Genomic DNA, 26188 nt, shown 5'->3' with positions numbered 1-26188 from the left:
TAGGAGCACAATTACTTATTGAATTATATTATATTTATTTATATACTTACTTTCCTGCAACCAAAGAAAATTACTGGATCATCAAGCTATTCTCCATTTTACTTTGGCGTTTGAAACCACAGTGCCTGATGTTAAATATATCATGCTGATCACCGGGAGCTGGCAAGTTACTTCAATAGATCTACTCATCTTCAACTCCTGCACGATTATGGATCTTCGTATGTGTTCGATTATGATATGACTTTGTGTCTGACAGTGTTTAAAAACTAGCTCATTTAACCGTTCTCCACTATTCATAAATATTATAAGACTTTGCCTAACGCTGCGTGTGCCATACTGCCGCTCAGAAAATTACGCACTGTTTTCTTTTAAGCGACTTACATTTTACTATTTCTGAATTTTACAGTGTCTACCCCCGTTCATTTTTATATCACCTCTTCTACTGATCTGGAGTGTACTTGATCTCTTATCTCATTTTCCTATGGATTGTTTTTCATGTTTTAATCGGCTGATGATGACCTGGACTAGGGTCGAAACCGGTACCATTTCTACTTATTATTAAATAAGAATGTAATTAACTACATTTCTTATTCTTTTGTATTGAATAGGTTGAATCTCTTTATCAATTACTTCAATTTTAACTGTAATGTTCTTCAATACGGAAGAATGAAATTTTAAACTTTAAATAACTACAGTGGTTACACAAACAAAGCACTAAACACAATAAAGGGGGGGAAGAGCAACTACACAATATCAGAAAACACTACACACTCAACGAAACATCAGCTGGACTACGCGGATCTCCGCCAACAACAACATAATACGTAAATATCAGTAGGGCCAACTAGTGGACAATAAACCAGGAAGGTGGAAGGAACTACGACCTACCGAGGGCATGGACATGGCTTAGGTTGCGGTTTCCGAAATAATTCGCCGTGATCCTTAAATTTGAAAAATATTATTTACAAGTGAATATTTACAAATACATTCCGAACAAAATCCACCAACTTGCAACTTACGAACTACATTCTCTGTGATACCATAACTTATAGGATCTTTGAATATACCTTGGTACAAGTTCAATATTTCAAACCAACTATACATCTAGTCACAAATCCAGCTGTACAATGCAATTTACAGTGAAGCAAACGTACTCTCCAAAACTCTAGCATACATCATGAGACACTGAACTACCAGAGGCAAACCACAAGCTAAATATATTAAACTACAGTCTACATATTTAGTAAAACAAGAAAAGGGAATGCCTCGAAAACAAACAGGCAAGCTCAGCTGAAAAGCTAAGGTGTCATAAATAATTAATTTGGCGAATCTAGGTTAGGCTAGGGCAGACTCCTATACGAAATAGCAACCGAACATTACGGAAATTTTTAGCCGGAGCGGAATTCAAGAGTGCTTACCCGAAGATGGCCCATCCCGGAAGCGAGGCGTCGCACACGACGCAAAACTTCAGACAGGCCAAGACAGACTAAGGCAGACCAGGACAAGACAAGACAAGATAGACCGAATTATCACGAACGCTGCGTCGCTCTCTATATATAGGTAAACCCTGGCCTTGGAGTAGCCAATCAGAATGCATGAGCCCGCCTATCCCCTCCTAGGTTCATCGATCACAATTCCTACTCCCGTCGTGAACTTTAAATAACATTCTCGAATACACACGCTCGCGAACCTTCTATTTCCAGAACAGTCAGAAAATATATTCTAGAAGACATAACCAACAAAATACAACACACCCTGTTCAAAAATTCATGTAACATTTCTGGATACTTCCAGTAAGTACAGAACTGAAATCTACTATTTACAAATACCATATGTTACAAATATTACACAGTACAGGTTAGGTCATTACAAATAAAACATATTACCACATTTTACAAATAAAGTCTTCAAAAAACATTTTCCACTTCCACTACATTGTTCACCTGTGACATCTTCCTTCCCCCCCGAAAATCGAGCCACGCTCAACCATTAACATAGTTTCACTGGGGAGAAAGCGATAAAACGTTCTCACACAGTACAGATAGTAAAGATACATTACTCTAACACACACGATTTCTTGAAGTTGACTTTCTAAGCAGTCAAAAGAAACTGTCGTTACATCAAGGTCCTTTTAGTAGCCAAGATTTTACGATTCACCAATAATTTTCAAAAATAATAAAGGTGTTCATAGATCCACCTATTCAATAAATATCACATAATCTACATGGATAGTCACATTACACTTCAAAACGCCTTCTGACCCTTTCACAGTTGTTTAGACAATTTGTACTCTGTCCACCAAAGGATGTACACACTTTCTTTCTGCCAAATGTTGGTCATCCAGGAGCTTCTCACTTTGTTGCTAATCAGCGTTCAAAGCCTCCTTATAGGCGAGATTACGGTTGAAGTATTTTGCACCACTTTTCCACACCAGTCACAGCATAGCTAGGCCACAGGTTCTCGCTGATGATGCGGCTGCCGGCACGGCCGTTTGCCGCCAAGCTCCATTCAACTTCAGTCCGACCCAGGTAGCTATGTAATTGCAGTCCAGTGGTATCTTGCACCAGATAAGCAGATGGGTGAGACACTGTGCAGTCCGACTGCCTCCACTAGGACGTTCGTCACAGGATCGTGGTGCGGCATGGTAGCGCCCAAGGCACAGAGTGTGCCTCCCAACTTGGCACTTCAGGTTGGCGTCAGAAGAAGCTGGTCACTGCAGCCACTGTAACATAAACAAACCGCAGCAGACAGGGGAATACTTACGGAAAGTATGCTGGTGGGCTCAAAGACCTTGTGCAGTGGCTTAATAAGTATGCAGTAGGGACTCTCCCTCGCACACCAGGGATATTAGGGCACTAGCCCCGGGGTAAGCACTCTATCTATAATACATTTGACAAGATTATGGTGGGGGTGAAAGGAACCTATAGGAGTTTACCCTAAACCTGAAAGTAAGGGGAATAAATTCCAAGGAGTGACCCTAAACTAAAACCTACCTAACTTATAATACTAAATCTATTACACTAGAGGATACCTAAAGTATTCACCTACACAATTACTTACAACTAACTTACAACAAAAATTATTATCTTATAATTAAATCTACATAGTCGCCAACAATGGTATTTACCCCTCCCTACCAGACTTAAGGTACCTTGACCTGGGAGAGGTGGACTCTGCTGATCCTTTTCCTTTCGGGTGCCCTTGTGAAAAGGACAGAGTACAGGTTAGGTTAGGACTAACGCTAGCCTGCAATGTTACGGGCGGAGACAACCTCATTTGAGAAAGGTTCTCACTAATCTGAGAGACCATTTGGGCATTAACCGGTTGTGTAGAGGTTATGCTACTTGATACCAGTGGCGCCAAGACAGGGGGGTGGTTTTGCACCATTGCATCAGAACCGGGTTGATTAACAATAGAGGGCAGACACTGAGCCTCAACAGAATTACCAGGTAGCACAGGAAAGCTTGTACGGGTACCAACATGCAAAGGAGATAGATCATTAGAAAGACTTACAGGTGTGTCCTAGTTCCAGAAATTGAACAGAAGATCCCAGGGCAGTATTAATCACCTCAGACTCTAGAATAACACCAGCACTAGGTGTCAGATTGCACACTTGAGCAGCAACAGATGCATCACCAGAATTAACACTTTCACTCATTTCAGATGGGATAGACACTTGAATTTCAGAAACTGTGTTATCCAACTTACTGCCTTCAAGCAAACCACTGATTCTGTCGAAAATTCTGGAAAACTGTTCTAGTAAGGCTTGACATTTCTGCCGCTCAACTTCCGGCAATTTGAGAGGTAACAAATCCTTAATTCTGTCGAGATAATATAGTAACTGCCCCTTAACCCGCACTAATTGGCCGTGCGAGGGCTTAGGAGCACCAAAGGACACAAGAATGGCGTTAAATTCGGGTAACCTATCTTTAATCACGGCCAAAGACTCACGCAACTCGTCTGTAGTTAACTCAGGTATGGTTATAGGTAAGTTAAGCGGCTGTTTCAATAGGCTAGTGTCACCTCTGACATTGCCTGTTGGATTAATTTTACAGGCACGAAGTTCATAAATGAGTTCAGCTTTTCTCAAATGGAAAGGATTAGGAACAGTGCGAGCCATCCTGACGGGTAGAAACACGATTTCAAGCGATATACGAATCACAGCTTTTACGGAGTTTTAGGTTAGGTTTGATCACGGTTCACTTTTCTCGTCCGCAACCTAGCGCTTGCCTCTGCTACCAAATGTAACCGCTACTACAGTGGTTACACAAACAAAGCACTAAACACAATAAAGGGGGGAAGTAGGAGCAACTACACAATATCAGAAAACACTACACACCCAGCACATCAGCTGGACTACGCGGATCTCCACCAACAACAGCATAATACGTACATATCAGTAGGGCCAACTAGTGGACAATAAACCAGGAAGGTGGAAGGAACTATGACCTACCGAGGGCATGGACATGGCTTAGGTTGTGGTTTCCGAAATAATTCGCCGTGATCCTTAAATTTGAAAAATATTATTTACAAGTGAAATTTTACAAATACATTCCGAACAAAATCCACCAACTTGCAACTTACGAACTATATTCTCTGTGATACCATAATTTAGAGGATCTTTGATAATACCTTGGTACAAGTTCAATATTTCAAACAAACTATACATCTAGTTACAAATCCAGTTGTACAATGAAATTTACAGTGAAGTAAATACTCTCCAAAACTGTAGCATACATCAAGAGACACTGAACTACCAGAGGCAAACCGCAAGGTAAATATATTAAACTACAATCTACATATTTAGTGAAACAAGAAAAGGGAATGCCTCGAAAACAAACAGGCAAGCTCAGCTGAAAGGCTAAGGCGTCATAAATAATTAATTTGGCAAATCTAGGTTAGGCTAGGGCAGACTCATATACGAAATAGCAACCGAACATTACAGAAATTTTTAGCCAGAACGGAATTCAAGAGTGCTTAACAGAAGATGGCCCATCCCGGAAGCGAGGCGTCGCACACGACACAAAACTTCAGACAGGCCAAGACAGACTAATTCAGACCAGGCCAAGACAAGACAAGATAGACCGAATTATCACGAACACTGTCTCGCTCTCTATATATAGGTAAACCCTGGCTTTGGAGTAGCCAATCAGAATGCATGAGTCCGCCTATCCCCTCCTAGCTTCACCAATCACAATTCCTACATTTGATTCCGTTCACGTTACTGCATCTGTGTAACAACAGCATTCAATGCTCGCTGCTGCCATCAGGCCTTCATACCATGAAACTCCTTTCTTAGAAAAAAAATGCTAGTCACTCTAATGCATTGATGGTTCATCCAAACGAGCACACTTAACCATTACGTACAGATGAAAATAAAATTAAATATTGACGTGCACTGTGGTGCAGCATGCCTAGAACTTACTGACATCTATAAAGCGATCATAGAACTACACTCTAGTGATGGCACATTCGATTCACTTTACTGAGTCGATTCATTTGATTCCGTTCACGTTACTGCATCTGTGTAACAGCAGCATTCAATGCTCGTTGCTGCCATCTGGCCTTCATACTATGAAACTCCTTTCTTAGAAAAAATTCTAGTCACTGTAATACATCGAAGGTTTTCGGTGACGCAGGATGGGAAAGGTCTGGGACTAGGAAGGTAGCAGCTAAGGCCTTAATTAAGGTACAGTCCTAGCATTTCCTGGTGTGAAAATGGGGAAACTATGGAAAACAATTTTAAAGGCTGCCAACGGTGGGATTCGAACCCACCGTCCCCCGAATGCAAGTGCATAGCTACGCAATACTGACCGCACATCCAACTCGCTCAGTCATTTTTAAAAATATGTATTTTTCTATCAGCAGAGGATTTTTGCAATCGTCATATTTTGTATAGGCTACCCGAGATGGGAGATGGATAGGCTAAAGATACGAGGAGATAGAAGATTTAATACAATATGTAAAAGGTGACGAGAATCTAATTGTGATGGGAGACTGGAATGCAGTGGTAGGCCGAGGAAGAGAAGGTAGTACAGTAGGAGAATTTAGATTGGGACAAAGGAATGAAAGAGGACGTCGGCTGGTTGAATTCTGCACTGATCATAATTTAGTCCTTGCCAATACTTGGTTCAAACACCACAAACAACGGCTGTATACGTGGACGAGACCTGGAGACACTGGAAGGTATCAAATAGACTTCATTATAATTAGGCAGAGATTCAGAAACCAGGTGTTGGATTGCAAAACTTTCCCGAAGCAGACGTGGACTCTGACCACAACTTGTTGGTCATGAAATGCCATGTGAAGTTGAACAAATTGAAGAAAGGAAAGAATGCAAAAAGATGGGATCCAGACAAGTTGAAAGAAAAGAGTGTGAAGGATTGTTTCAAGGAACATGTTGCACAAGGACTAAATGAAAAGGCTGAAGGAAACACTATAGAGGAAGAGTGGATAGTCATGAAAAATGAAGTTAGTAGGGCTGTTGAAGAAATGTTAGGAAGGAAGAAAAGATCAACTAAGAATCAGTGGATAACTCAGGAGATACTAAACCTGATTGATGAACGACGAAAATACAAGAATGCTAGAAATGAAAATGAAGAGGGGAGAAAAGAATACAGGCGATTAAAGAATCAAGTGGAGAGAAAGTGCAAGGTAGCTAAGGAAGAATGGCTGAAGGAGAAGTGCAAGGATGTTGAAGGCTGTATGGTCCTGGGAAAGGTAGATGGTGCATAGTGGAAAATCAAGGAAACCTTTGGAGAAAGGAAATCTAGGTGTATGAATATTAAGAGCTCAGATGGAAAGCCACTTCTAGGGAAAGAAGACAAAGCAGAAAGATGTCAGGAGTATATTCAACAGTTGTATCAAGGTAAAGATGTAGATAATTTGGCTCTGGAACATGAAGAGGCTGTTGATGCTGATGAAATGTGAGACCCAATTTTGAGGTCAGAGTTTGACAGAGCTGTGAGTGACCTAAAAAGGAACAAGGCACCTGGAATTGATGACATTCCCTCTGAATTACTGACTGCCTTAGGAGAAACCGGCATGGCAAGGTTATTTCATTTAGTGTGCAAGATGTATGAGACAGGAGAAGTCCCATCCGATTTTCGAAAGAATGTTGTTATACCTATCGCCAAGAAAGCCGGTGCTGACAGGTGTGAAAACTACTGCACCATTAGTATAGTATCTCATGCCTGCAAAATTTTAACACGTATTTTTTACAGAAGAATGGAAACACAAGTTGAAGCTGAGTTGGGAGAAGATCAGTTTGGCTTCAGAAGAAATGTAGGAATACGTGAAGCAATCCTGACTTTATGTCTGATCTTAGAGGATGGAATCAAGAAGGACAAGCCCACGTGCATGGCATTTGTAGATCTAGAAAAGGCATTCGGTAATGTTGATTGTACCAAGCTATATATGATTCTGAAGATGATAGGGATCAGATACCGAGAATGAAGAATTATCTACAATCTGTGTAAAAATCAGTCTGCAGTGATAAGAATCTAGGGCTTTGAAAAAGAAGCAGCAATTCGGAAAGGAGTGAGGCAAGGCTGCAGTTTGTCCCCTCTCCTTTTCAATGTTTACATAGAACAGGCAGTAAAGGAATTCAAAGAGAAATTTGGAAAGGGAGTCACAGTCCAAGGAGAGGAAATCAAAACCTTGAGATTTGCCGATGATATTGTTATTTTATCTGAGACTGCAGAAGATCTCGAGAAGTTGCTGAATGGTATGGATGAAGTCTTGGGTAAGGAGTACAAGATGAAAATAAATAAGTCCAAAACAAAAGTAATGGAGTGCAGTCGTACGAAGGCAGGTGATGTAACAAAATATTAGATTAAGAAATGAAGTCTTAAAGGAAGTAGATGAATACTGTTACTTGGGTAGTAAAATAACTAACGATGGCAGAAGTAAGGGGGTCATAAAATGCAAACTAGCTCAAGCAAGGAAGAGCTTTCTTAAGAAAAGAAATTTGCTCACTTCAAACATTGATATCCTAATTAGAAAGATGTTTTTGAAGACTTTCGTGTGGAGCGTGGCATTGTATGGAAGTGAAACATGGACGATAACTAGCTCAGAAAGAAAGAGAATAGAAGCTTTTGAAATGTGGTGTTACAGAAGAATGCTGAAGGTGATATGGATAGATCGAATCACGAATGAAGAGATACTGAATCAAATTGGTGAGAGGAGATTGATATGGTTAAATTTGACAAGAAGAAGAGATAGAATGATAGGACACATCTTAAGACACCCAGGACTTGTTGAGTTGGTTTTTGAAGGAAGTGTAGGTGGTAAGAATGGTAGGGGTAGACCAAGGTATGAATATGACAAGCAGATTAGAGCAGATGTAGGATGCAATAGTTACGTAGAAATGAAAGGGTTAGCACTGGATAGGGTGGCATGGAGAGCTGCATCAAACCAGTCTATGGACTGATGACTGAAACAACAACCCGTGATGTACAGTAGCCCACTGGTTTTCTGATTCAACGTACTGTTGGTTAAGTTATTATGTCAGTCGGTTCACTTACTGTCCACATATGATTGAAGTCTTGTACAATGATGTGACATACGAACTGAGAGAATACTGAGGCGTTCTTCCCAATATAAAACGGGTACTTTTGAGTGGTCATGAGCTTGACTCAGTCGTAGGGCAGGCAAGAGTAGATTTTAATTAATTGTCAAATGTCAACTAAGTTATAATACTAAGATTCATTAAGCTAATACATAGTATAACGTAATAGCCTAATAGCCTACCTATTTACTAGCTACTTTAGAATTATGTTTTGACTGCCTTTTTAACATTGCAAAATAAGTCCATCTATTATTTAAACCTCCCTGTAATAAGAGAACAGTGAATGCAGGTGGGTATTATTTTAAAATGAGCTGAGCTTGAGAGTCCATTACAGCATATGATTCTTTCAGTGTACCATGGCTCTGTGTATTGCTTCAGAGGAAGTTCGGCTCTTCGTCAAAGTCCAGTGTACAAAGACTTACAACAATAAAAAAATCTTTCACCTTTTTTGATACTTATATTTGCATTTTAGCAAATTAATTGCACACAGTACAAGTTTCGTTCTTTTTGAGTACATTATAATCAGGTACCTTGTTCCCAAATCCTGCGTAAATATAAATTGAATTAAAATGAATTAAAACAATGTGGTGGTTAAATGGGTTAGTGAAATGAGACAAAATGGATGTACTTATAGTTAGCCAATTTTAAAAACTATTTCTGTTCATTTGAATAGTTGTTAAAAAGTTTTAAACTAAAATATTTCGCTTGTCTTCCAGTAAAAAGTTTTTAAAAAATGTATGACTTTCCTTTGACACTGTTCTGAATGTTGTTGAATGTTCACTTCACTCACTCCCTCCAAGGTGGCTGCTATTTGTTTTTGAACTTACTTAATTTATCTTGAATTGGGTTAATTATGGAACCTTGAAGCTGATTGCCGTTTGCTAATAATAAAGGAGCTTCCCCATATTCTGAAATGAAATAAAATAAAATAAAATGGGGATTTGCTTTTTGATGAAAAATGTGTCTGTACAAGGAAACTTAGTATGTAAAAAATGGTTTCATACCTTGCTGTTGTCATAATCCTTCCCTACTGTGACCTTGGAGGAGCTACGTTTGAAGCAGCCTTCTGTCTTGTGTAATAATGATGTGTGTGTTCTAATGCTTGCTCCACCTTCGAGGAAGGCAAGGCTGTGGAGAGGGGACGAGGCGTGTCGCTTACAGTCACAGTTTTGGCTTTAGAGGGGGTAGGGGGAGTGGAAATACGAGATGGCGGAAGCTCGTTCATTTTCTTCCTTTCTTTGACTTGTTGTTTATTTTGCCTAATGTTTCAAGATTTGTTAATATCCATTCGAATAAAGGGTTCCTGTTGTCCATTGTATCATTTCAGATTATTTTCCTGATTGCTTTGTTGTTCTAAATAAATATATACATTTTCTAATGTATTTAGAAGAGCTCCTTTGTTTATTTTTCGTAATATTGTCAAATCCTCCTCTCTAGTTGTGAACTGATGTCCGGTTGTACTCATATGTTGGCCCATCGCGGAAATTATTTTGTCCCTTTCAGCATTGACATGTTCTAAGTATCTTCCTGTAAAACTGCACCCTGTTTGCCCAACATAAGTTTTTTCACATTGATGACATTTCTATTTGTAAACTCCTGATTCTGAATGTTTGTTTCTTCCTAGGGAATTAACACTATTGTAATTAAAGAATTTTTGCTTTGTATTATTACTGGTTCAATACGCGATCTTATAGTTATGTTTTCTGAACAGATTTGTTACTGTATGTTGTTGTTTGAGTCATCAGTCCATAGACTGGTTTGATGCAGCTCTCCATGCCACCTTATCCTGTGCTAACCTTTTCATTTCTACGTAACTATTGCATCCTACATCTGCTCTAACCTGCTTGTCATATTCATACCTTGGTCTACCCCTACCATTCTTATCACCTACACTTCCTTCAAAAACCAACTCAACAAGTCCTGGGTGTCTTAAGATGTGTCCTATCATTCTATCTCTTCTTCTCGTCAAATTTAGCCAAATCGATCTCCTCTCACCAATTCGATTCAGTATCTCTTCATTCGTGATTCGATCTATCCATCTCACCTTCAGCATTCTTCTGTAACACCACATTTCAAAAGCTTCTATTCTCTTTCTTTCTGAGCTAGTTATCATCCATGTTTCACTTCCATACAATGCCACGCTCCACACGAAAGTCTTCAAAAACATCTTTCTAATTAGGATATCAATGTTTGAAGTGAGCAAATTTCTTTTCTTAAGAAAGCTCTTCTTTGCTTATGCTAGTCTGCATTTTATGTCCTCCTTACTTCTGCCATCGTTAGTTATTTTACTACCCAAGTAACTGTACCAAGAGGAACTCTTCTTCGTCATGAACTTTTAAATTTACAATTCATACAGATCGATCTGCATATATTATATCTTTGTAACACGTGTGTTTTTTCTTCCTATCTTAATAAAGTACAAATGTTGTCCCGTTCCCTTATGGCCCCAGGGAAATGTGAAATTATTTCCGCCCTGGTGGCACCCTCCAAGTTGTATTGGCAAGCCTTCCTCCGACCTGCGCACTTGTCGTGTTCTCTCTCCACCTTGCCCCTCCTCGCCTCTGCCGAGGGATGGCACGGTGCTCGCAGTAAACTTCGTTCAGTTCGCTTGGAGCGAGCAAGCAGCTTGGTCATCTAGCCGCGAGCGTGGAGGTAGGAAAGCTTACCAACCAACGTTAGGCTTAGGGAGGGAGTTGCCTTATATTGAGAATGTAACGTATTTGTTCTCTTGTTAATAGAGGCTAAGAGCCTCAGTAAATAGAATAGTAAGAGGGTTTGCTTCTGTAAAAGTTAATGTGTTAACGGGATTTCTTTTAATTCAACATGTTGTCACTAAAAGGAGTTTGTTAAGAATTGAGAATTGAGAGTTGTAATATTTGAATTGTTGGAGGGCAGGTCCCCCAATGAATACGGACTTTATTTGTGCGCACTTATTATTGTAATAAATGTTCAGCATTACGACGACTCGGTTTTCGCTGACTGCGTTATGGCTCTCCTTGCCCGTCACTGGTATTCAGCCTTCGGTCTTGAAGCCCGCACCTTCCTTATTTCCACATCGCTGCCAATTTTACTTGGTGCAGCAGTCTGGTAGCAGAGCGTTTATTTGTGCTCCTACCAGTTCTTTCGGGCAATTTTGAGTGTGCGTGGTCTCTCTCTTTCGGTTACGGTGTTCCTCATTCAGCTTGGTGGCCGGCGATATCTTTACCATGGCTACTCGAGACGTGGCATATCCTGGGTCTCTTAGAAAAGAAGAGTTGTTATACGAACTGTCAATTCGTAATGTAGAGTCTAAAGGGACAGTTAAAGCGGATGAGTTATTATTACGAACTAATTTAGATAAAATTGTTGTGGTACCCAAGCTCTCTGACGGTGAGGCTGCGAGTGTGGCGTCCCTTATTCAGGCCAATTTGACTGAAATATCCTCAATTATGGATTTTTTAGAGAACGATGTAGCGTCTCTCCATCAGTTAAAACGAGTCCAAGGGCGTTTAACCCATTATGTTTATCGGACGGAAGATTTACTCTCCTTAGAATTAAAGGAGGAACTAGTAAGTCAAATTGGAGCTTTGAAGGACAAGGCGGTCCAACTTTCAGGAAAGGTTGAGGCTTGGTTGGCCGCACTCTCCATTAAATCTAAACCTGTCACTCCTTCTGTTAATCGGGTTGACGAGGAACCCAATAAGGTTATTGGTAATCCTGAGTTGGATGGTGTGCAAGGCTTGCTGGAATCGCAGCAAGGTTCTTTACCTAGGATTCTCCCCCAGGCTAATCTTCCAGTTCAGCAATCGATCTTGCCTTCTGTGAATTTGCCCTTTTCTAGTATCCCTCACCCGTTAAGTAGTATGTTGAAAAACGTTCCTCGTTATTCGGTAAATTCTGCCGATGATGTAGTTACCTTTTTGCGATTTTTTGTGGAATTTCAGGATCATGCTCTTGTGTTCGGGCTAACTCACGTTCAAATATTGCAAATTCTTTATCCGTATACTACAGGGGTGCTTTCCAATAAAATAGTTAGTGCTATTTCTGATCAGTTGTCACTTCAGCAGTTTCATGCTTATTTGCTTACTCATTTTATTCCGGCTAGGGCTCTCAGCTCTCTAGTGCTGAAATTTTATTTCAGGGTTCAACGCTCGGACGAGCCTTTAACAGAATATGTTGCTGATGTTAAATTTTACGCTAGGGTGTTTGCGTTACATTATACAGAAGAGGAGATCGTTCTCACGATCGTAGAGGGCATTTCCCCGTTATACCGCTCCTGTCTTTGTTTTGCTGCTCAACCTCACAGTTTTGCGGAGCTCGAAGCGATAGTGGTATCGGCTGAAGGTGTTCGCCATGCGGACTCACTTCGTATTGCTAGCTTGCCCCCAGTTGGTTCTAATGACAGGGAGTCTGTGGTGGTTCGTAAGCCTAACTTATTAAGAAAGTGTTATAATTGTGGTGCTTCTAATCATTTGCGTAATAAATGCCCCTCTCGGTCTCGTAACAACAGTCAGGGTGCTAGTGCTGGTTCTAGGGTAGAGGTTCCGCCCAGAACCAGTAATATTGTATGCTTTCGGTGCGGGGTCGCAGGTCATCTTGCGCGACATTGTACCACCCATTCAAATAGCTCTTGACTACAGCGGGAGGTGGTGCAGGACAATGGTACCGCCTCGCCTTCCCCTGTTATTAATCAAACATCTTGTTCGTTTGGTGAACCGGCTCCTATTTGCCCTGTGGGCTGTTTAGAGATATCTACGGAAATTAAAGGTTTGAGTCCGTTGGTTGAGGTCGAAATAAACAATGAGCCCGTTTCGGCCCTTCTTGATTCTGGTAGTGTGGTGTCATTTATTAGTGAAAGATGGTTTGCTTTACATAAAGCTGTCTGTAAATTTCCTCATTTATCTCCGGTTTTGCATTCGTTTGTATCAGCCAATTCTTCCAGAATTGAAGTCCTGGGACTGGTAAAATGTAAAATTCGTCTTTCCAATTTTACTTGGAAATTTTCCTTGTAAGTTGCGAGTAATTTACCGTATCCTGTCATTCTTGGTTCAAATTTTTTCGATCATTCTGGTTTAGTCTTAGATATTCAGGAGCGTTCATTTTGGTTTAAGTTTTCACAAATGAATAAAATACCTTTGCACATTAGTAATTCTGCTTCAGCGTCGTCGGTATCGCCGCCTCAGGACGAAGTGGTGTCAGATCTTAGCCATTTGACTGAGGATGAGGCGCAGCGTATTAGGGAGTTGTGCGAGGCCTACCCGGATGTGTTTACTGAGAAATTGGGGATGACGAATATCTTAGAGTATAAAATAGAGGTCACGGATTCGGTCCCTGTCAGATTTCCGCCCTACCGTTTATCTCCTCCTAAGATGCAGGCATTAAAGGAGATCATTAACAACATGCTTGAGGAAGGGATCATCCGGCCCTCTACTTCGGCTTACTCTTCCCCCATTTTCCTGGTGCCCAAGCCCCAGGGTGGTTATAGGCCTGTTTTGGATTACAGGGCTCTTAATCGTAAAGTGGTCTTGCAGTCTGTCCCACTCCCGGATTTACATACGTGTTTTTCATGGTTCAAGAGGGCGAGGTACTTCACTGTCCTGGACCTCAATCAAGCTTATTACCAGATTCCGCTCGCGGAGGAGTCTCGTCATCTGACGGCCTTCGCGATGGACTGGAACCTTTATGAATTTTGCCGGCTGCCTTTTGGGATCTCGACAGGCGCCGCCGTTCTCACGAGACTCCTTGATCAGTTGTTTTCCGACATTAAATTTGACTTCCTTTATCACTATCTTGATGACGTAGTTTTGTATTCGGAGACGTTCGAGGATCATCTCCAGCACCTCGATGAAGTATTGTCACGCCTGAGGAAGGCTGGCTTGACAGTCAAATTGTCCAAGGTCTCGTTCGCCAAACCTCAGATGTCCTTTTTGGGGCATAATAACGGTGTCTCGGTCGATCACTCCCGCACTCAGGCCATTCAGGATTTTCCTCCTCCGCAGGATGTGAAAGGTGTGTCCCGCTTTGTCGGAATGGTTAACTTCTTCCGAAAATTCATCCCGAATTTTGCCAGTCGTGCGGCCCCTCTTAATGCACTCCGGCGTAAGGGAGTGAGGTTTCAGTGGGGAGCTTCTCAGCAGGCTGCTTTTGACGATCTCAAGCTGGCCATTTCTAACGCTCCGGTGTTAGCTATGCCGGATTTCACTAAGGTCTTCATAGTGCAAACCGACGCTTCTTCGTCAGCTGTCGCAGCCGTTTTGCTCCAGGAATCTGAGTTAGGGAGACGCCCCATTGCTTATGCTTCACGGGCTCTTACCCCTTTAGAAGCTAAGTACTCCGTGTACGAGCTTGAAGGCTTGGCTGTTCTTTTTGCTCTAGAACGCTTTCGTGTGTACCTAGAGCATGTTAAGTTTGAGCTTGAAACTGACAACCAGGCGTTAAGTTGGGTGCTTGGGAAACCACGGAAAACTGGTCGCTTGGCTCGTTGGGCCATTAGAATTTCCGCCTTTCAATTCAACGTCCGTCATATTCGGGGCTCTGAGAACATTGTAGCGGATACTCTCAGCAGGATGTTTTCTGAACAACCTATTCTTGATGACGAACCAGGTCCTTCTGAGTCCTCTCTAGCAATATCCTTGGTTGGAGCGATTTTATCTGATACCCCTCTCTTGTATCACGATATAGGTAAATTTCAATTGGAAGATCCGCTCTTGGCTCCTATCGTCCAAGACTTGAAGGATGGGAAAATTGTCGATCCGTATGTATTGAGGAACGGAGTTCTTTGTTGCCCCTCCCGTCATGATCGTAAGATGAAGGTTGTAATTCCATCTGTGTTGGTCCCTATGATCTTTAAGTATTTTCATGAAACTCCCCTCGCAGGTCATCAGGGAGTATTTAAAACAAGGGAGAAGATCAGGGAAAATTTCATCTGGAAGGGAATGGACGGAGACGTTCGCGAACTTGTCAAGGCTTGTAAGATTTGTAGGATTAGTAAGCCATGTGTTAATTCTCGGGTTGGGTTGCTATCCTCTACCCAAGCTACCCGTCCTATGCAACGTCTATATATTGATTTCGTAGGATCTCTCCCGAGATCGAAATCTGAATCAAATAGGTTTATATTGGTCTGCGTGGATGGCTTCACTCGTTTTACATGGTTATTTCCGACGAGGATGGCCAACGCTGAAACAACCATTAGATGTTTAAAAACCATATTTTCATCATTTGGTCCTAGCCAGTATTTGGTTTCAGACAATGCTAAAGCCTTTACGTCTAATCTATTTAAGAACTTCTGTTTTAGCCTGTCGATTACTCACGTCACGACTTCCCCTTACTACCCCCAGCCTTCGTACGCGGAGAGAGTTAATAGGAATTTACGCTCGGCCCTCATTGCTTTCCATCACCACGATGTTCAGAGGTGGGACACCACTTTGCCGTGGCTGGCGTATGCTTTTAATACTGCGGTGCATGTGGCGCACCAGTTTTCCCTTTTCTCTCTCATGTTTTCGTTTCTTCCGAACTCGCCGCTTTCCAATTTGTGGCATATTGATGATTTGTTGCCTGAGAGGGTGGATCCTCTTAATATTCGCACGAACTGGAAGAAAGCTAAAGAGAATCTTCAGGTCTCCTACCAGAGGAAGAAGGAGCGCTACGATAAGGGGCGTCAGCCTACCAGCCTGGCTGTCGGGGATGAGGTATTCATTAAGAATTTTGTTCCCTCTGGGAAGTTGGCACCCAGGTTCCGTGGTCCTTTCCGGATTATTGATTTTCTTACCCCGGTCACCCTGTTGGTGAGAGACCCCGTGACCGAGGGAGTTTTTCGTGTTCATCTTTCTCAGCTTCAATCTGCTCAATGAAGTTTTGCTTTAATTGGTTGGCGAGAACCGATACGTCTGTGGTGTTCATGTTTGCAGGGTTTGTTCCCCTGTTGTTTTGCTAACTTCTGTATTTTATAGGGAGTTGTATTTTACTTAGTTTGTAAGAGTTTTTAAATTTGGTATGTGAGCCCTCCTGCAGCCCTACCTAGCCTCCTACCTCCACGCCCGGCGCGCTGACCCGGGATTGTCTTCCTCCACCTTGACTCTTACATCTTATCGGCTCTTGTGAAGACAAAACTGCTGGCCTTAAACTTGTATGTTTCAGCATTATGGAGGTTCCATCTTCGCCGTCGCTCCGTGAGAAGGGCCCCTCATGTGGGCGTGTTTTGGCATGCGCTGACTCCATCGGCCGTCCTTCCGGGCCGTTTTTCTGCATGTTGTATGTTTGGCGCTGGCTAGCATTCGCCGCCAGTTGTGGCACGCATCGTCCATCTGGCTTATTGCATCTTGGTGTGCCTGGTTGCCGCGTGTTCGGCATTCGTCATTCGTTTTGAGCCATGCCAGTTTCGTCGTCACTTGGACTTGCAAGCCGGTAGCTCGCCCGGCGATTCTCCTTCAACTTATTCTAATCTTTGAGATGTGCATCTTGAAATATGGATTTTCACGGACTGGCTTTTATTGCCTTTCGCCAAGCTAAAAGGTGTTTACCTAATGAAATGTTAGGCCAGTTGTTGGTGTATCCTAAGCAAAGACTCTTTCTCCAAGTGTTTTTAATTGCTTAAGCAAACTGTTATTTATTTGTTTGGGAAAAAAGAACCTTTTATCAAGAGCTCTTGTGGTGTCTAAAGTAGAAGAAGAAAGACTTTTTCCAACCTGGTTGGAAACTTAGGGAGGGAGGTCTGTACCAAGAGGAACTCTTCTTCGTCATGAACTTTTAAATTTACAATTCATACAGATTGATCTGCATATATTATATCTTTGTAACATGTGTGTTTTTTCTTCCTATCTTAATAAAGTACAAATGTTGTCCCGTTCCCTTATGGCCCCAGGGAAATGTGAAATTATTTCCGCCCTGGTGGCACCCTCCAAGTTGTATTGGCAAGCCTTCCTCCGACCTGCGCACTTGTCGTGTTCTCTCTCCACCTTGCCCTTCCTCGCCTCTGCCGAGGGATGGCACAGTGCTCGCAGTAAACTTCGTTCAGTTCGCTTGGAGCGAGCAAGCAGCTTGGTCATCTAGCCGCGAGCGTGGAGGTAGGAAAGCTTACCAACCAACGTTAGGCTTAGGGAGGGAGTTGCCTTATATTGAGAATGTAACGTATTTGTTCTCTTGTTAATAGAGGCTAAGAGCCTCAGTAAATAGAATAGTAAGAGGGTTTGCTTCTGTAAAAGTTAATGTGTTAACGGGGTTTCTTTTAATTCAACATGTTGTCACTAAAAGGAGTTTGTTAAGAATTGAGAATTGAGAGTTGTAATATTTGAATTGTTGGAGGGCAGGTCCCCCAATGAATACGGACTTTATTTGTGCGCACTTATTATTGTAATAAATGTTCAGCATTACAACGACTCGGTTTTCGCTGACTGCGTTATGGCTCTCCTTGCCCGTCACTGGTATTCAGCCTTCGGTCTTGAAGCCCGCACCTTCCTTATTTCCACATCGCTGCCAATTTTACTTGGTGCAGCAGTAACAATATTCATCTACTTCCTTTAAGACTTCATTTCCTAATCTAATATTTCCTACATCACCTGCCTTCGTTCGACTGCACTCCATTACTTTTGTTTTGGACTTATTTATTTTCATCTTGTACTCCTTACCCAAGACTTCATCCATACCATTCAGCAACTTCTTGAGATCTTCTGCAGTCTCAGATAAAATAACAATATCATCGGCAAATCTCAAGGTTTTGATTTCCACTCCTTGGATTGTGATTTCCTTTCCAAATTTCTCTTTGATTTCCTTTACTGCCTGTTCTATGTAAACATTAAAAAGGAGGGGGGACAAACTGCAGCCTTGCCTCACTCCTTTCTGGAATGCTACTTCTTTTTCAAAGCCCTCGATTCTTATCACTGCAGACTGATTTTTATACAGATTGTAGATAATTCTTCGTTCTCGGTATCTGATCCCTATCATCTTCAGAATCATATATAGCTTGGTCCAATCAACATTATCGAATGCCTTTTCTAGATCTACAAATGCCATGTACGTGGGCTTGTCCTTCTTGATTCCATCCTCTAAGATCAGACGTAAAGTCAGGATTGCTTCACGTGTTCCTACATTTCTTCTGAAGCCAAATTGATCTTCTCCCAACTCAGCTTCAACTTGTTTTTCCATTCTTCTGTAAAAAATACGTGTTAAAATTTTGCAGGCATGAGATACTAAACTAATGGTGCAGTAGTTTTCACACCTGTCAGCACCGGCTTTCTTGGCGATAGGTATAACAACATTCTTTCGAAAATCGGATGGGACTTCTCCTGTCTCATACATCTTGCACACTAAATGAAATAACCTTGCCATGCCGGTGTCTCCTAAGGCAGTCAGTAATTCAGAGGGAATGTCATCAATTCCAGGTGCCTTGTTCCTATTTAGGTCACTCACAGCTCTGTCAAACTCTGACCTCAAAATTGGGTCTCACATTTCATCAGCATCAACAGCCTCTTCATGTTCCAGAGCCAAATTATCTACATCTTTACCCTGATACAACTGTTGGATATACTCCTGACATCTTTCTGCTTTGTCTTCTTTCCCTAGAAGTGGCTTTCCATCTGAGCTCTTAATATTCATACACCTAGATTTCCTTTCTCCAAAGGTTTCCTTGATTTTCCACTATGCACCATCTACCTTTCCCAGGACCATACAGCCTTCGACATCCTTGCACTTCTCCTTCAGCCATTCTTCCTTAGCTACCTTGCACTTTCTCTCCACTTGATTCTTTAATCGCCTGTATTCTTTTCTTCCCTCTTCATTTTCATTTCTAGCATTCTTGTATTTTCGTCGTTCATCAATCAGGTTTAGTATCTCCTGAGTTATCCACTGATTCTCAGTTGATCTTTTCTTCCTTCCTAACATTTCTTCAACAGCCCTACTAACTTCATTTTTCATGACTATCCACTCTTCCTCTATAGTGTTTCCTTCAGCCTTTTCATTTAGTCCTTGTGCAACATGTTCCTTGAAACAATCCTTCACACTCTTTTCTTTCAACTTGTCTGGATCCCATCTTTTTGCATTCTTTCCTTTCTTCAATTTGTTCAACTTCAGATGGCATTTCATGACCAACAAGTTGTGGTCAGAGTCCACGTCTGCTTCGGGAAAGTTTTGCAATCCAACACCTGGTTTCTGAATCTCTGCCTAATTATAATGAAGTCTATTTGATACCTTCCAGTGTCTCCAGGTCTCGTCCACGTATACAGCCGTTGTTTGTGGTGTTTGAACCAAGTATTGGCAAGGACTAAATTATGATCAGTGCAGGATTCAACCAGCCGACTTCCTCTTTCATTCCTTTGTCCCAATCCAAATTCTCCTACTGTACTACCTTCTCTTCCTCGGTCTACCACTGCATTCCAGTCTCCCATCACAATTAGATTCTCGTCACCTTTTACATATTGTATTAAATCTTCTATCTCCTCGTATATTCTTTCGATTTCTTCATCATCCGCTGAACTAGTAGGCATATAGACCTGCACTAATGTGGTTTGGTGTCTATCTTGACGACAATAATTCTTTCACTATGCTGGTCGTAGTAGCTTACCCGCTGCTCTATTTTCTTATTCATTATTAAACCAACACCTGCATTTCCGCTGTTTGATTTTGTGTTGATAATTCGGTAGTCGCCTGACCAAAAATCTTGTTCTTCCTGCCAACGTACTTCACTTATACCAACTACATCTAACTTTAAGTAATAATAATAATAATAACTTAAATGTTTCCACCTTTTCAATACAATATATCAACATCTAACTTTAGCCTATCCATCTCCCTTTTCAGAATCTCTAACCTGCCACAACGATTCAAACTTCTAACATTGCACGCTCCGACTCGCAGTATGTCAGTATCCATCTTCCTGATGATCGCCCCCTCTCGTGTAGTCCCCACCCGGAGATCCGAATGGGGGACTAGTTTACCTCCGGAATATTTTACCCGGAAGGAAGCCATCATCAGTACATCATTCATGCAGAGAGAGCTGCATGTCCTCGGGAGTTAGTTACGGCTGTAGTTTCCCGTTGCTTTCAGCCGTGTAGCAGTATCAACAAAGCTAAGCCATGTTGAGTATTATTTCAAGGCCGTATCAGTCAATCATCTAGACTGCCACCCTTGCAACTACCGAAAGGCTGCTACCCCCCTTTCGATGAACCATTTGTTAGTCTGGTCTCTCAGCGGATACCCATCCGATATGGTTGCACCTGCGGCTCGGCTATCTGCATCATTGAGACACGCAAGCCTCCCCACCGTGGCAAGGTCACATGGTTCGCAGAGGTGGTGTTACTGTATATATATATTAGGATTGTTGAAAGTAAACTTGGTGTATTTATATTTCTTCTTTATTTCAGGTAGATTAGTGTGAAACTTCTGTTTGAATTTTCTGATTATTTTGTTTACCATATTTAGTCCAAATCAATTATATTGGGCTTGTTTACAGATAGAGAGCAGTTCTTTTTCTTGTTCCGTGTGGGAGAGGAGTATATAAAATGCTCTATATATGTAACTGTAGTAAGCCGATCTTTTCTGTGATTCCGGATGCAATGAGTAGTTCTTTATTGTGATAGGAATAAAGGTGGGTTTTCTATGTATCTTGAAAACAAACTCTTCCTTATCTTGTCTTATATTTATGTCTAAAATGTTTATGGAACCTTCTTTTTCTTCTTCTATTGTAAACTTTACTCTAGAATCCAATGTATTTAATTTATTGAGGATATCTTCACTGTCCTCCTCTGCGAACCATGTGACCTTGCCACGGTGGGGAGGCTTGCGTGTCCCAATGATGCAGATAGCCGAGCCGCAGGTGCAACCATATCGGATGGGTATCTGTTGAGAGACCAGACTAACGAATGGTTCATCGAATGGGGGGTAGCAGCCTTTCGGTAGTTGCAAGGGCGGCAGTCTAGATGATTGACTGATACAGCCTTGTAATAATACTCAACATGGCTTAGCAGTGTTGATACTGCTACACGGCTGAAAGCAACGGGAAACTACACCCGTAACTAACTCCCGAGGACATGCAGCTCTCTCTGTATGAATGATGTACTGATGATGGCTTCCACCCGGGTAAAATATTCCGGAGGTAAACTAGTCCCCCATTTGGATCTCCGGGTGGGGACTACACGAGAGGGGGCGATCATCAGGAAGATGGATACCGACATTCTGTGAGTCGGAGCGTGGAATGTTAGAAGTTTGAATCGTTGTGGTAGGTTAGAGAATCTGAACAGGCTAAAGTTAGATGTAGTTGGTATAAGTGAAGTACGTTGGCAGGAAGAACAAGATTTTTGGTCAGGCGATTACCGAATTATCAACACAAAATCAAACAGGGGAAATGCAGGAGTTGGTTTAATAATGAATAAGAAAATAGGGCAGCGGGTAAGCTACTACGACCAGCATAGTGAAAGAATTATTGTCGTCAAGATAGACACCAAACCAATGCCCACCACAATAGTGCAGGTCTATATGCCTACTAGTTCAGAGGATGATGAAGAAATCGAAAGAATATACGAGGAGATAGAAGATTTAATACAATATGTAAATGGTGACGAGAATCTAATTGTGATGGGAGACTGGAATGCAGTGGTAGGCCAAGGAAGCGAAGGTAGTACAGTAGGAGAATTTGGATTGGGAAAAAGGAACGAAAGAGGAAGTCGGCTGGTTGAATTCTGCACTGATCATAATTTAGTCCTTGCCAATACTTGGTTCGAACACCACAAACAACGGCTGTATACGTGGACGAGGCCTGGAGACACTGGAAGGTATCAAATAGACTTCATTATGATTAGGCAGAGATTCAGAAACCAGGTGTTGGATTGCAAAACTTTCCCAGGAGCAGACGTGGACTCTGACCACAACTTGTTGGTCATGAAATGCCATCTGAAGTTGAACAAATTGAAGAAAGGAAAGAATGCAAAAAGATGGGCTCCAGACAAGTTGAAAGAAAAGAGTGTGAAGGATTGTTTCAAGGAACATGTTGCACAAGGACTAAATAAAAAGGCTGAAGGAAACACTATAGAGGAAGAGTGGATAGTCATGGAAAATGAATTCAGTAGGGCTGCTGAAGAAATGTTAGGAAATAAGAAAAGATCAACTAAGAATCAATGGATAACTCAAAGGATACTAGACCTGATTGATGAACGATGAAAATACAAGAATGCTAGAAATGAAGAGGGGAGAAAAGAATACAGGCGATTAAAAAATCAAGTTGATAGAAAGTGCAAGGTAGCTAAGGAAGAATGGCTGAAGGAGAAGTGCAAGGATGTCGAAGGCTGTATGGTCCTGTGAAAGGTAGATGGTGCATAGTGGAAAATCAAGGAAACCTTTGGAGAAAGGAAATCTAGGTGTATGAATATTAAGAGCTCAGATTGAAAGCCACTTCTAGGGAAAGAAGACAAAGCAGAAAGATGTCAGGAGCATATCCAACAGTTGTATCAAGGTAAAGATGTAGATAATTTCGTTCTGGAACATGAAGAGGCTATTGATGATGATGAAATGGGCGACCCAATTTTGAAGTCGGAGATCGACAGAGCTGTGAGTGACCTAAATAGGAACAAGGCACCTGGAATTGATGACATTCCCTCTGAATTACTGACTGCCTTAGGAGAAACCAGCATGGCAAGGTTATTTCATTTAGTGTGCAAGATGTATGAGACAGGAGAAGTCCCATCCGATTTTCGGAAGAATGTTGTTATACCTATTCCCAAGAAAGCTGGTGCTGACAGGTGTGAAAACTACCGCACCATTAGTTTAGTATCTCATGCCTGCAAAATTTTGACATGTATTATTTACAGAAGAACGGAAAAACAAGTTGAAGCTGAGTTGGGAGAAGATCAATTTGGCTTCAGAAGAAATGTAGGAACACGTGAAGCAATTCTGACTTTACGTCTGATCTTAGAGGATCGAATCAAGAAGGACAAGCCGACGTACATGGCATTTGTAGATCTAGAAAAGGCATTCGATAAAGTTGATTGGACCAAGTTATTTATGATTCTGAAGATGATAGGGATCAGATACCGAGAACGAAGAATTATCTACAATCTGTATAAAAATCAGTCTGCAGTGATAAGAATCGAGGGCTTTGAAAAAGAAGCAGCAATCCAGAAAGGAGTGTGGCAAGGCTGCAGTTTGTCCCCTCTTCTTTTCAATGTGTACATAGAACAGGCAGTAAAGGAAATCAAAGAGAAATTTGGAAAGGGAATCACAGTCCAATGAGAGGAAATCAAAACCTTGAGATTTGCCGATGATATTGTTATTTTATCTGAGACTGCAGAAGATCTCGAAGTTGCTGAATGGTATGGATGAAGTCTTGGGTAAGGAGTCCAAGATGAAAATAAATAAGTCCAAAACAAAAGTACTGATGTGCAGTCGAACGAAGGCAGGTGATGTAGGAAATATTAGATTAGGAAATGAAGTCTTAAAGGAAGTAGATGAATATTGTTACTTGGGTAGTAAAATAACTAACGATGGCAGAAGTAAGGAGGACATAAAATGCAGACTAGCACAAGCAAGGAAGAGCTTTCTTAAGAAAAGAAATTTGCTCACTTCAAACATTGATATCGGAATTAGAAAGATGTTTTTGAAGACTTTCGTGTGGAGCGTGGCATTGTATGGAAGTGAAACATGGACGATAACAAGCTCAGAAAGAATGAGAATAGAAGCTTTTGAAATGTGGTGTTACAGAAGAATGCTGAAGGTGAGATGGATAGATCGAATCACGAATGAAGAGATACTGAATCGAATTGGTGAGAGGAGATCGATTTGGCTAAATTTGACGAGAAGAAGAGATAGAATGATAGGACACATCTTAAGACACTCAGGACTTGTTCAGTTGGTTTTGAAGGAAGTGAAGGTGGTAAAAACGGTAGGGGTAGACCAAGGTATGAATATGACAAGCAGATTAGAGCAGATGTAGGATGCAATAGTTACGTAGAAATGAAAAGGTTAGCACAGGATAGGGTGGCATGAAGGGCTGCATCAAACCAGTCTATGGACTGATGACTCAAACAACAACAACAACAACAACAACAACATCTTCACTGTTGTTCATTCTATGATATATTACTACAAAAGTGTCATCTACAAAGTGTACCCATAAATTGAGACCCTCTATTTGTCCTATTATTTTGGTATGTTCGAGATAATCTAGATAAATATTGGCTAAAATGCCAGGAGCAGAAGCTCCCATATGAAGGCCTTCCTGTCTATATATCTTAATAAAAGTGAAATAATTGTGTTTCGTAACAAATTTAAGTATATGAATGAAATCTTCTATTTCTGGTATGCTGAGTTGCTTATGTTCGATTAGATTCTTCTTAATTATTTTTATTGTTTCTTCCACTGGAATATTTGTATACATGTCCTTGATGTCAAAGGAGCATGTTGCATGATGTGGTGCTAATTTAATTTTCTTAAGAACTTTGCAAAAATCTACAGAATTTTTTATTGGTGTTTTGTTGTAAAAAATGTAATGTTTGGTTAGAAGTGTATGTATGTATGTAATGTATGTATGTATGTATGTATGTATGTATGTATTGAGATGTTTTATAAGTAGAACTGCTGCGGAAGTTTATAACTGGTCTTATGGGTATTCCTTCTTTATGTAACTTGGGTAAGGCCCTTGCAGTTGGAAGACCGGGATTCATATTAATCAGTTTCTGGACATCTTGTTCACTTAAAATGAAGGTTGTGTTTTTTAGTATTGTTTTTAACCTTTTCTGAGTACTAATTGTAGGGTCTCAATCTATTTCTGAAAAAGTGCTATTGCTGAAAAAAGTTTTTGTTTTTCTAATACTACTAAAACTACTATTGTCCCCCCATTATCAGCTTTGGATATTAAGTATTAAGTAAGTTCAAAAACAAATAGCAGCCACCTTGGAGGGAGTGAACAACATTCAGAACAGTGTCAAGGAAAGTCATACATTTTTTTAAAACTTTTTACTGGAAGACAAGCGAAATATTTTAGTTTAAAAGTGCTGGAAACTTTTTAACAACAGCTGAATAGTTTTAAAAATAGGCTAACTATAAGTACACCCATTCTGTCTCATTTCACTAACCCATTTAACCACCACGTTGTTTATAATTCATTTTAATTCAGTTTATATTTACGCAGGATTTAAGAACAAGGTACCTGATTATAATGTACTCAAAAAGATAAACACTTAGTGATTCACCTAAGCTATGTAAACAGCTGAAGATGTTCTAAAAAAGAAAACATGTACTGTGTGTAATTAATTTGCTAAAATGCAAATATAAGTATCAAAAAGGTGGAAGATTTATTATTGTTATAAGTCTTTGTAAATAGGATTTGATACGGAAAATGAAGGCGATTTCTTGCAATGTCCAGTGTATCGATAATGAACTGTGTGTGTGTTGTGTCTCACTGAGCCGTACTTTTGCATGATTCTTTTGGTGTGCCATGATTCACTGTCTCGCTGCAGCGGAAGCTTGGCTTCCAGCCAACGACCACTAGTGAGCCGTGAGTGCGCCACTCTGCACTGTCCATGCTGAGTAAGCTGAATCATGTGCCATGAGCTCGCCGTTCTTGTGAATCGATTCACTCGGACACTTGAATGAATCGATACACTGCTTCGAATCATGCATTCAGTAGCAAACACTACTACACTCAACAACACGAGATAA

The 26188-nt window shown here is 41.0% G+C and overlaps 1 protein-coding gene across 1 annotated transcript in view; it reads left to right on the top strand.

Moving 5' to 3' along the window:
- Positions 1 to 26188, top strand: part of LOC137502861 (uncharacterized) — a 435934-nt gene that overhangs the window by 240749 nt on the left and 168997 nt on the right. The window lies entirely within an intron of this gene.

The sequence above is a fragment of the Anabrus simplex genome, chromosome 13, assembly GCF_040414725.1.
Source record: "Anabrus simplex isolate iqAnaSimp1 chromosome 13, ASM4041472v1, whole genome shotgun sequence".
NCBI classification, from domain to species: Eukaryota; Metazoa; Arthropoda; class Insecta; order Orthoptera; family Tettigoniidae; genus Anabrus; species Anabrus simplex.
This window is presented reverse-complemented; position numbering and strand designations above follow the sequence as displayed.